Source organism: Limulus polyphemus, unplaced genomic scaffold (genome assembly GCF_000517525.1).
Source record: "Limulus polyphemus unplaced genomic scaffold, Limulus_polyphemus-2.1.2 Scaffold5714, whole genome shotgun sequence".
Classification (NCBI taxonomy): Eukaryota; Metazoa; Arthropoda; class Merostomata; order Xiphosura; family Limulidae; genus Limulus; species Limulus polyphemus.
In genome coordinates this window covers 3886-16176 of record NW_013671324.1, presented here as the reverse complement: position 1 = coordinate 16176, position 12291 = coordinate 3886, and the positions used below count along the sequence as shown (strand labels likewise).

General features: G+C 37.0%; 1 protein-coding gene across 3 annotated transcripts in view; it reads right to left on the bottom strand.

Annotated features, from left to right (window-relative positions):
• LOC106472900 overlaps positions 1-11669 on the bottom strand; it is a 43837-nt gene extending 32168 nt beyond the window's left edge. The window contains exons 1-2 of one of the 3 annotated variants that reach the window (XM_022401445.1): positions 11632-11658; positions 3319-3375 (exon numbers count right to left, since the gene is read on the bottom strand). The gene's annotated coding sequence lies outside the window, so the exon portion shown is untranslated. Of the gene's footprint in view, positions 1-3055; positions 3166-3318; positions 3376-11631 lie in introns of all 3 variants that reach the window. The other 2 variants (XM_013933570.2, XM_013933569.2) reach the window with 2 other exon arrangements.
• Positions 11670-12291: the final 622 nt, after the last annotated feature.

Below are 12291 nucleotides of genomic sequence, written 5' to 3'. Positions count from 1 at the left end.
AAAGTAACTGTAAATACAGAACCTTCCCTGGGAGGTCCCCTCACCACATACAGGAATCCACGTCGAGGGGAGCAATTCGTCAATTAAGTAACTATTAAAGTAAAAAACATGCAGAAATAAAGACATATAGAAATTTCAAGGGTAGCATTTGATATTAAGAAGTTATAACTGTATTAGAACTGAAAATTGAAGCATAAGTGTTTGAACCAGTGACTGTTACCATTCATATTAGAGAACTGTTAAGTGGACTTTAATGGTGCACATTGAAAAATCTTTATTAAAAGACAAAGAAACTAAAAGAGGAGAAAAATTAAGAAAGTGTAGGTGGCCAAAGTCAACCCACATCAAAATCTTAACCAAACAACCAGAATGATACTTGGTGCTAATATTAGTGACCAAAGCCTTCATAGGTCAAACTTATGACACTTGTTGATAATATTAAAATTCCCAAATTGATATAAAATATTAGGCTTAAACACAAAAACAAGCAGCATGACAGGCTTATCAGTCCACTCATACATCATTGAAATAATTAGCTCAATGCTAGTCAATATATTAAATTTTAATCTAAATATATAACTACATTAAGTATAGTGTCACAACAATAACAAGGAAAGAACATATTTTTGTTGTTGTGCTTAACACTAACTAGATCACTTTTGAAAGATAAATTTAAATTTTAAACTGTGCTGCCCTCTCTATTCACAAATGTTTTTTCTCACCACTAGCCTTGAAACTCCCACCCACCTCACATTTAACATGGTTCTAATGTGTCTTTGTATGTAAATAAGCATGCAGCAACCCTCCACTAATAGGAGCATGACACTCTCTCCTGAGACAAATTACTTCCTCTATACTATTCAGCCTAACTTTCACTTCGAGATTAGGCACAAAAGAAGCACCAGAAGCAGAGAGCAGGTAAGTAAGTATCTATCAGAAATATATTTTCAGTGTAGGAAAATATTAACTTTTGATACAGTATCTTATCTCCACTCATACAATAGCTAGAATCCTACATTGAAGAGGTTGAGGGACTGGTGCAAAGGTTACCCAGAAGAGCATCCTTCAGAAAGCATCTCAAGAATGTTTATGGGGTGTAACCTCTGTTGAAAGAAGAACACTCCAATGGGAGACTGTATCACATCTGTACCAGGTATACTCTTCACCCAATGAGATAGTAAGAATTGAATAAATGGATAGAAATTAGTTGAAGCACATTCATTAATGTAAAAATGTTGGTCGGTCCAATTCAACACCTAACATAAACACCAGGGAATCAACATCCAGGAGATGGTAAGATGGAGGGTTCCCAACCAAATATAGTAATGGTGTGGAAAATGAAATGGATGTGCCCTGCAATGTAGAATGGCTAAGGCACATCAGACCATACTCTAGTATAAAACCAGGTAGCCTTGGGTATTTATCATCTATTCTGTAGTAGGATGAGGGTCTCTACCATTTTCACCTCAAGCCTATGAGACAGAAGGAAAGATGCTCCATTCCATCTGATTAGACAGGGCACGTGTGCAGATCCACAACCAATATCAGCCACTCGGAAACCCGACATCTGAACAACGGTAAGAAGGTGGTACACCCAAATCCAAAAACAACAGGTTCCTGGTCCATCTCCATGTGCTACTAGAAAAAAGTAGTTACATTGAAATCATAGTCCCCAACAGCAACAGAGCATCTCACACGGTATGAAAGGCACAAATCCTAGTAGCTCCATAGTGGCAGACAGATAGAAGTTTGAGCACGGCTGAGAAAGAAGTTGAAGAAAATTCTCAGGTGAACAAGATATTGTGGGGGAGTGAGGAAAGATTTGAGTTTGGACAAGCCACCCATAACAGACAGCTTTCCGCAGAAGAAAGAAGGGAAGACACTTCTTGAAACTGACCAGAGAAGCCAGTCATCTTTGCTGAAATAGAATCCTAGTTCCAGTCCATGCAGATGGCAAACAAAGGCACTTACTTTGTGGTTGAAGACATAGGGGGTCGATGCAATACCAAGTGAAATAGCTCAATGAATGAAGTGAAGGAAACATTGTTAGGATTCTGCAATGGGGATATGCATAAACACATCCAAAACACTGACCTTGGTCATCCACAGTCTGGGCAAAAATGTATAATGAAGGGAAAATAAATTTTCCATAGGAAACTGTGGAATGACTGAGTGAGGAAAGATTGACAACTGAATGTCAGTCCCTGATCTATTTGGAGACCATTAAGAAACAAGAGTAACACCCCAAAAAAGGGTCTTAAACCCTCTTTATGGTTTGTCCAACAAATCTGACACTGCATCATCGAGACATAGATAGGTGGTATCTGATGGATGAGGAAAGAAAACAAAGATGAGGACTGAGAGGAGGAGAATGAATTGAAGAGAAAGTCTTTGGGTAAGAACTAAAGCAGCCCACCTGTCTGTGGAAAAGTGTGACCAGTCACCATAGGTGTGGAAACCATGACAGACAGGTCCCACAAAACCTGACCCAATATCTATTACAATATAAACAACCTTCCGTTCAAGGTGTACACAACTTTAAATAAACATTCTGCAATACAATTACCAATATAAGCACACAAGTTAATTTGAAAACCATGGCAATGCTACATACTTTATTCCTCAAAATTATTTTTTCTTCCTGATAACATTTCTCAAGTTTTTATTTGTTGCTTCTTCAGATCTTTATAATACTAAAGAAGTGAAAAGACAAATTCACAAAACATTATATAGAAAAATTAACTTTTCATGGGTAGGGTAAAACCATAAGACCAATATTTTAGACTTCAAATTAACACTGCAATGCTAGCCTGGTGTGGCTAGTGGATTCTTGTCAGGCTTTGCAATTCATAATTGTAGTAATGTCACATCAAACTCTTTATTAAATATGCCCATCACCGTGTTTGTACAACCTCTGGTACTATGAAATATAATTAATACATATTACACTTATAAATTCTCACTTCTAACAAATTTTGTGCAATAAAGGCTGTTACGAGCTTATTATAAGTTAAATAACATACATATACTAGTACAAATACCACATCAAGTGTACCTTATATACTGTGAAGGCCAGAACTTGAAAACGGTAGGCATTTTCTAACAGTATTCCATGTTTGAAAGAAAATCCATAACTTTATCTTCATAATGCAATTTAAAACCTGCCTAGAAAAAACCTTTTATAAATTAAAATTTTACTTTAAAAACCAATTTACAGACTTAATGTGATGATCTCTTCCAAATGCAAGTTAATGTACTAACACTTTTCCACTCAAAACTCTTAAGAAGTAAAAATAAAGAATACCAACCACACTATACCTGCTATATCCAGTGCAACTGAGACCTTTCACCCAATAACACATTTCATCAGATCAACTGCGATACAATAAACACAGTAATGGTTGAGACATTGTATAGCAAGGAAGGACCAAACTTTGAAAAAACCCCAAAATAGTAATAAAAAACAACAATGAAACACTGACTTATTATAAATAAGGGTTAAAGAATTTTTTTCATTATTTAATTATTTTTGTATTAAATACAATTTTGAGATATGTTTAAATCACAAGAAACTAATAAAGTATTTAAATAATATTGAATTTTTGAAAAACCTTATAAGGGGAGAAGGCCATTCTAATACTTCTTGGTGCTGTTTTGAAATTTGACCCTTTCATAACACTAAAATAAAATCTCAAATGCTATACAAGTAGAACTCATCTATGCTGATTATTATACAAGTTTTTACCCTTAAGCATAATTTAAGTATCTATGTAATATATAAATCATACCCAGTGTTTCTAACATTTACATCATTCACATAAATTGATCAGGTATAAAAGCACAGCAAATTGGGGTATGTTTGGTGAGCTATTCCCTGTGAAATAACCACGTTGTTCAGCTAGCGATATGCAATGAACACAGCACGAATTGATATTTTACATCCCAATTTTTGAAGAAAATTTGATAACATACTTACACTAAGAAACTATTTAGTACTTCAAGACTTCCCTTGCAAACCTACACTGAGAAGGTAAAAATTTAAACCCACATTTTATGTTTTCAGGTAATTATTGATTCTCTCTCATATTAAACTTGTAAAATGCTGGCCTTTACTATTGCTGATTCCATAAGCCAGTCACCTTGTTAAACTCTTAACTGGGCCCTAACCTGTCTTTTTCCAAATCCTAAACTTGTATCCTCTCCTCTCACTGTCCCCAAAATACTGCACAAAGAAATCAGAGCCCTTTAATATTTTATCCATCTCCTAGATAACATAAGCTTTAACTGTAAACTCATCCCTTACTCTTCTTTTCTCAAGAGATCTTAACCTATCCCCACAACAAAATCCTTCCATCTCTGGAATCACGCCAGTAACCATCCTTTGAACACTTTCAATAAGTGAATATCCTTTCTTAGATACAATCAAAACTGTACACAATATTTCACATGAAGCCTAATTAGTGATTTGTGTGTGTATATAATTAAGCACAATTTTCTCTCTTTACTTGTTATAAATATGTCTTAAAAAAACAACAAAGTTATAATTTTCCTATACTGAAAATGAATTTCTAATAAGTACTTATCTCCGCTATTCCCGTTCACTGCTTCCCTCTATATGCAAACTTTTTCTTTACACATACCATAAACCTTCTTCTCCCCATATTGGAATTGTAATATTCCAACATGTCTCTCATGCAAATCATTATGGGTCACTTCTCCACCAATAAGAGCAAGACATGCTCATGTGATGCTTTTAACTCCCTCTATATTCATCTACCAAACTATCACTTCTAAGTTAGGCAGAAGACTTAAGCACCAGAGGAAAGTGGGGAGGAAGGGTGGGAAGTATGTGAGAGGTAAGTTCCTATTAGAAACAGATTTTTCACTGTAGGAAAATTATAACTTCCGAAACCCTATTTTGAAAAGCAGACCATACCAAGCTATTCACTACAGGCATGGGCAACTATCCCCTGCGGCTTTACCCATGCAGTTCGTGGGTGGTATGGTCCGGGACGTGCATGTTTAAGAAGCAAGGTTATTCACCTTCAAGTGATCTTGTGGAACACCCCATCTCAACGTGAGCATTGCGAAGCTATGGAATATAAAGTGCAAATCAACATAGCTGTACAGTGCAGATTTCAAGTTAATTCCAACAGAGTGGAATCCATATAATGAGGGAATGAGGAAAAAGTCCCTGAAAGGTAAAGAAAGTATGAATAGAAACTTACCAGAGTCGTGCTGAAGTCTGAAGAATGGTCACAGGTGGAAGGCAAAAACCCAACAAAAAATAAACTGCGATATGTTGTAGATAGTGGGAGACAAATGTATTGGACGTGGTCCACATGCATTATTGTAGAATCTCATCCAATGGACGATGAAAAGGTGAGATGTCTAATCTGAAGAGAAGACACCTGGAACAAATTCCGGGAGGAAGAAGGTAAGGAGAAATAAACCAATCTGCTCAAATGTTGGACCCATTAGTACGTGTAAGTGTTGAAGGTGAAAGATCATAAAGGGAGGAAAACTGACAGGGGATAAAGAGTCTGCAACGGGTATCATGGAAGGAAGCCATATGGGCAATATTACAATGAAGAGCCCTGACCAGACACAGAAGCTGATCCAGATCTGGTTGAGGGTAAAGATGCAAAGGAAGGGAAATAGACGAAAAGGAGGAGCCACCTCCCGAGTCACTGAGGTCTTTGGGAGGAAAGAGCAATCTGGATAAAGGAGATATGCAAGGTGATAAAGTGTGCACGAAACATCAATGGCAAATAAATCCAACTGTCAATGTCAACAGGCTAAAAGGAGAAGTAAATATGTTTTGAGTGAAAGGTGAAACATGGAACACAAAGAAAGTGGTTCAAAAGGAGGTAAAGTGAGGGAATGGAGTACCACATTAATATCCCAGTCCAGAAGGGTAGGTTGCCTGGGAGGGCAACGCAACCAGAAGGAATGCAAGAACATGGTAAGAACAGGTGAAGTAAAAACTCTATGGTATCGAGAAAAACTGAAGGTATGAGATAAAGCCACCCAATAACCCAAGACCCCTGGTCAAAAAGCCAAATTAGAAATTTGGCCACCCAAGCCAGAGTAGGCCAATCAGAGGGAAATCACTAAATTGTAAACCAACTGCAGAACTCCTTCCACTTGCACTGATACACCTCCTTGGAAGAAGGACGTATGGAACCAGCTAAAAAGAAAGCGACTAAACGGGAGAAACCAGATTTCCTCACCAAAGACCAGATAAACGCCAGGCATGAAGATGCAGAATGTGAAGGGTGGGATTTAGGACCAGCGACCGAGGTTGATGAAGAAGGTAGGGAGACAACAGAAAAGGTACAGGAGGGGAGAGTAGCAGGTGCTGTAACTGTGGGAACCATGGCTGAGCTGGCCAACAAGGAGCAATCACAAAAACCCGACAAGAAGTGGTATAGATGAAAGAGATCACCTGATGAAGTAATCTGATAGGAAGATAAACTTAAAGATATTTGTGGGACCAATCTAGGCTGAAGGCGTCACTGCCAGAGCCTGAGGATGAGGGACCAGCGATTAAAAGAGAGGTAACTTGTGATTGAGGCTCTTAGCAAAGGCATCCATGCAGGGAGAACTCCACCAAGTGCAGAGCTCCTGAAAACAAGGGGATCTAAAGACCATTCTGTAAGATATATCTGGTCAGGACAGGATAGATGATCTACAATAAGATTGAAAGCACCTGGTGCATGACATGCAATGAGATGAATGTGATGCATGTGGGCCCAGTATAAGAGATCCAATGTCCAAAAACATAGATATCTCGACATGGTGCCCCCTTGGAGATTGATATGTGTCACTACCATAGAATTGTCTGAATCAACCATAACCAGACAATGTTGAGTGAGAAGGAAGTGATTCAACACCAGACATACAGCTAGAAGTTTGAGAACATTGATATGCAAAGCACTTTTGTCTACAGACCAAAGGCCTGAAACTTCCTGGTGGTTGACCCATGCACCCTAGCCCTGCAGGGATGCGTCTGTGAAAAGATGTAAATCTGGACGTGGAGGAGGAAGTGGCACACCCACTGAAGTATGTGCCTCATTCAACTACCAAACCAGACTGTCTCACAGGGCAAGAGGAAGGGTAATGGGAGTAGAAAGAGTATCAAGCGAAAGGTTCCATAAATCATGAAGAGCCCACTGAAGGGATCTCATATGGACACAACTGAGAGGGTCCAGTGATGTCATTGAAGACCACATCTCCAAAATCATTAGTGGGTATGGCAAACTAACAATTCCATAGAACAAAGTCTGAAAGGAGAAGGCTGGGTCTGACTGATACAAGTGTCAAAAAGGACCCTCAAATGGACAAGATATTGAGTAGGTCTGAGGAAGGACTTCTCTAATTTGATTAACCTGCCCACTCAAGCAGCCACTAAAAGGAACTGATGAGTATGGCTGACCAAATTCAGTTTTCAATAAGCCAGAAGAACCGGTCATCCATGTAATAGTGAAAACTCAACTCCAGAACATGAAGATGTTGAGCAAATGCTTGGACCACCTGACAAAAAACATTAGGGGCTGAAGCAAGCCCAAATGGTAGTGCTCGAAATTGATAAACCACCCTGAGATGGACAAACCAAAGATAAGAACAAGACCGGGGTGATATAGGTATATGGAGATAAGCGTTGGCGACATCCATTTTGGTCATCCATAAACCCAGAGAAAAAGCCTACCTCAGGGTGAGATAAGACTCCATGGTAAACTATGGAACAACAAAAAGTCAGGAATAAAAACCTGTTGAAGGATGGAGAACAAGTTCGATGGCCTGCTGAGATAGCAATTCTAAAACTGCTTCCGATAAATGCAGGATCCCAAGTAGGAGAGAATGAAAAGGGGAAAGGAAGGGAATCACAAATCCTTCTGATAAAACCAGAAGAATCCATTGATCCTCGATGAAGGAATGCCAGCGATGAAGTAAATTGGCAAGCCAAGCTCCCACAGGTACCATTGTCGATGTTAGGCGTGTCATAAAAAAAAGACAAGAGGCACTCCACAACGAAGAGACTGGTAAGGGTTGAGAAGGGGAAGGATGGGAAATGGTAATAGGTGACATATGAGGCTCTGACTGAGACAAACATGCAACAATATTGGTAAGAGTAGATTGTGGACCGATACCACCCATGTCTCTAGCATTGACTGGATTGTATCAAAAATGTATCTCTGCAAAAATGGGGCCATACATAAATCCCAAAGATAAGTTGATGGTAAACGGACCAGAGCCAAAATCACATCACAACCTAGAATGTCCCAACAATAGAGAAACTACATATGCAAAGCCAGAGCCAAAGACAAATGAGCAAGTGTGGAGGAAAGAAAGGAAAAGGTATCCACAGAAAACCCCTCAGGATTTCTGTGAAGAGCCTCAGAGAGGAGGTGTAGAGAAGAAAGATACCGTAAAATAGTTGCAAGGATAAGATGCAGGCAAAAAAACTGGGCATGGATCAGACTGACAGGTGATTCAGAAGCAGCCCCCCAAACAGACAATATTGCACCTAACAACTGTTGGTCCAAAAAGGGACAGTCAGCATGATGGTATGAAGGCGTAAGCTGCTTTGAAGCCTGCGGGAGGCAAGGCATGATAATCCCATCACTTAATTTGCAAGGCAAGTGGATCAGCATGAACCCAAAAATCAGGAGAGAGAGAGGAAAAACCAAAAAGGGGTGAGAGGATTGATCAATTAACAAGGAAGGACGTGGCTCATAAAAAATCGGAGAAAGGGATAAAACATCACATACCTGAGAAACAAAATCCAAAAAGACCAAGTTATGTCTAACTGATTCTTCAGAGGGGGGGGGCTGGTAAAATCAGGAGGCAGAAATAGACAATTCAAGTCCTCATCACTTTGAACAGGCTCTGTCTGTTTGGGAGGAACCAGGGCAAAGTACGAGGCCATAGGCTGGCCCATGTAATGTTTGATCTCCCGGCACCTGAGGCCTGAGAAAGAACGCTAGTCACTGGTGTGATTCCCGAAGTGGTAATATGAACTCCAGAAATTATTGTGTAGAGTCCACCAAATTTGAGCATTGAATTTAAAAAATAATGTGACTGGAACTAACTGATAAAATTTTTTCAAGTGAAGAAACTGTAAGAATGAAAATTCAATAAATTAAAGAAAACCACTTTATGAGGAAACGTAAGCTGAATGTGAATCGTCAAACAAACAAGAAGCACGTCCGAACACAAGCGCTGTCAAACGAGAAGTGATAGTTCGGTAGACGAGTATAGAGGGAGTCACATGCATCACACGTGCATGTCATGCTCTTATTTGTGGAGAAGTGACGCATGATGATTTGCATGAGATACACATTGGAATATTACAATTCTAATAGGGGAGCAGAAGGCTTGTGGCATGCATAAAGAAAATGTTCACATATAAAGAGCAGCACCGAATGAGAATAGCAAATTTTTTGAGCGGAAGTAAGTACCATATCAAAATTCTATCAGCTCTACTGTGTAATATCTATATATATATATATATATTTGTAATATCTCAACATCTTCAGTAATGTTAAAAATACCAAAGTTAAATGTTATATGCTAACTTTACCAATCTACTAATTATGTTCTACTCATATAATTATTGTAAATAACAAAAGTAAAAGGTCCAAGCGCTGACCCCTGAGAAACTCCACTAGTATGAAGGGTCCAGTTTGACTGGACTCTAGTAAAACCTTTTGCTTTCTCCAATACAATTAACTAAAGTTTTCCCAATCTCTGCTACTGTAGTTATCTATGGTTCCTGTGTATAAGCAATCCTTCTTGTGTGACCTTGTCAAAAGCTTTATGAAAATCTAAGTACATGAAGTCCACACCTCTTTCATCTTGCAGATAACATTTTTCAAAAAGTTAACAGATTAGTTAGGCAAGGTTTCCTTTTAAGCAAATCTATACTGGTTTTCTTTTATGACACCATATTTCACTAAATGATTTTGTAAAACTTCTTTTATCAGATCTTCTAGAATTTTCCCACACTAACTGACTTATAATTTACAAAGTAACTGTTATCACCACATTTAATAATAGAAGTAACATGACCAGCTCTTCAATCCTCAGGTTACTGTCCACATCTACTAACCTTCCAAAAATAAAGACATTGTATAATTGATCTTTGATCACATTTAAAATATTGCCTCTTATAAAAACAAAAGGGAACATTCAAAGTTCAACCATCTCATAGTGTTCAACAAAAACAATGCCATCAGCATCCTACTGTATCACATAATTTTGTTTTTAACTAAATCCTTTGCTTTCCTATAGTTCTATAAATCTTCCAACCAAGCTCTTAAGAACTTATGGCATTTATTCCCGACTTTTTTCTTTTATGCTTCAATTTAGAAATGTTTATCTTGAATTAAAAGCAACTCATCTCAAAACATTTCCCAAATCTGATTTACAATTATCTTTTATAACTTATTATCCCAATTCAGTAATGACACGTTTTGTTATGGCTTCAAAACTGATTTTCTGAAAATTAAAAACTAAAATTAAATTTATATTTACTTCAACACGTAGCAAAACATCAAACCTAATTATCCAATAATTATTCAACCTCAAATGTTCTCCTACTTGAACTTTTGCAACCATATCTTTATTGCTTAACAAAATCTAAAATTACACTTATTCTGGTTGGCTCTTTGAAAATGTTGTATATAAAAAACATCCTTAATGCACTTTAAGAAACCTCCCTCCCTCAGTATTTGCCTCCATACAATCCCCCATCAATGTGTCTAAAATTAGCTTCCCATGGTTATTGCAACATTATTCTTAATAGTAAAAACCCCTCATGTTACTGTAGTAATTTACACAAATTATCAAGCAAACCTAAACATTTGTTTCATAAGGAGTTTAATTATAAACATTTGCATATTTCATACCAAATTGAAACATAAGGAAAAATTACAAATTTTCATCACCATGAGGGACAATCATCAAACACACCTACCAATTTTGTGCTTTCACCTTCATCATGACTAGTATCAACACTCAAAGTACACTCCCAGTCCCATGGTTAAATTTAATTAATAGTTAAACACTGATTTAGAGACAGTGTCAAACAATGATTGTGATATTTTAAACTTATTTTGGTGTCTAACAACCTACTTATGCAGATGCTAATGTTAATAATAATATAAATAGTAGTTATATTAATTATTATAACTATATATATATATAATAAACTTCAATTATTTGTGCTGGTAATAATCAACACCTTCAGAGAGAAAAAGGAAAATTTTCACCACTCTCTTTAAATGAGATTTAGAAAGTATTATTTTATTCCTAATCTTCTGAGACTATACTACGTTAAATGTCTTAAAATAAAAGTTAAATTGGCCTGTTCTCGTTCAACAGCAACGAACACAATTAGGCCTAACAATAACATTAAATAACAGCACAAAAGTACCTCCGATCAAAGGCGGGAATAGTATTAAACTTTATATTGCTTGCTTAGGATATAAATGCCATTAGCTGTCTCTTTTTAACCCATGACAGCCTAACTTTAAATTGAACGAAAATATATGCCTTATTTTTTGATAAAAAATTAGCAAAATATATTTATATATATATCCAAAGTATAAGCAAGAGCATACTTACTAAGCCTAAACTTAACAGTGTACTCGTACAGTTTGAACGCAACGCCAGAAAGCGATAACTGCGTACCTAGTGCTCAATTTTAGAAACATTTGTTACCTAAACAAGACTGAATTAAGGATAAAAGAATTCAATAGGCCTAAAATTTGTAATAAAAATCACGTCAACGGCAGATGGATTTGTTCCACATCTAATGTTTCGCCAGCTTTTAGCGTATAAACCACAAAGAATAAAATGATAAAATTGTGTTAACTGAATATGTTTTTCGACTTTCCTCTTAATTTGTCCATTGCGGCCCAAAACCAGAGATGTATAAAAAAGACCATTTCAGATCCAGCATTTTAAAATTTTCACTTTTAAAAATAAAGAGTGGTACACAGTTTTGCATTTTTGTAAATGCGGTCTGTAAAAGTTTAAAATATTGCTTAACAGCAAACTATTTTATGTTTTTATTGGTTCACAGATCTTTCGACTTATATTTCTCATTAAACATCCAACAATATACACTGAGTGGTCACAAGTAAATAGACACCTAATTTTTTGTCACTTAACTGATTTATGCTAACTAATTTGTGTTCACAGAGCACTATATAAATGAAAATGGTCCGCACACTAATTATCTTGCGCTACAACATGCCTAGAACTCAAGGTTTTCTCGAATTG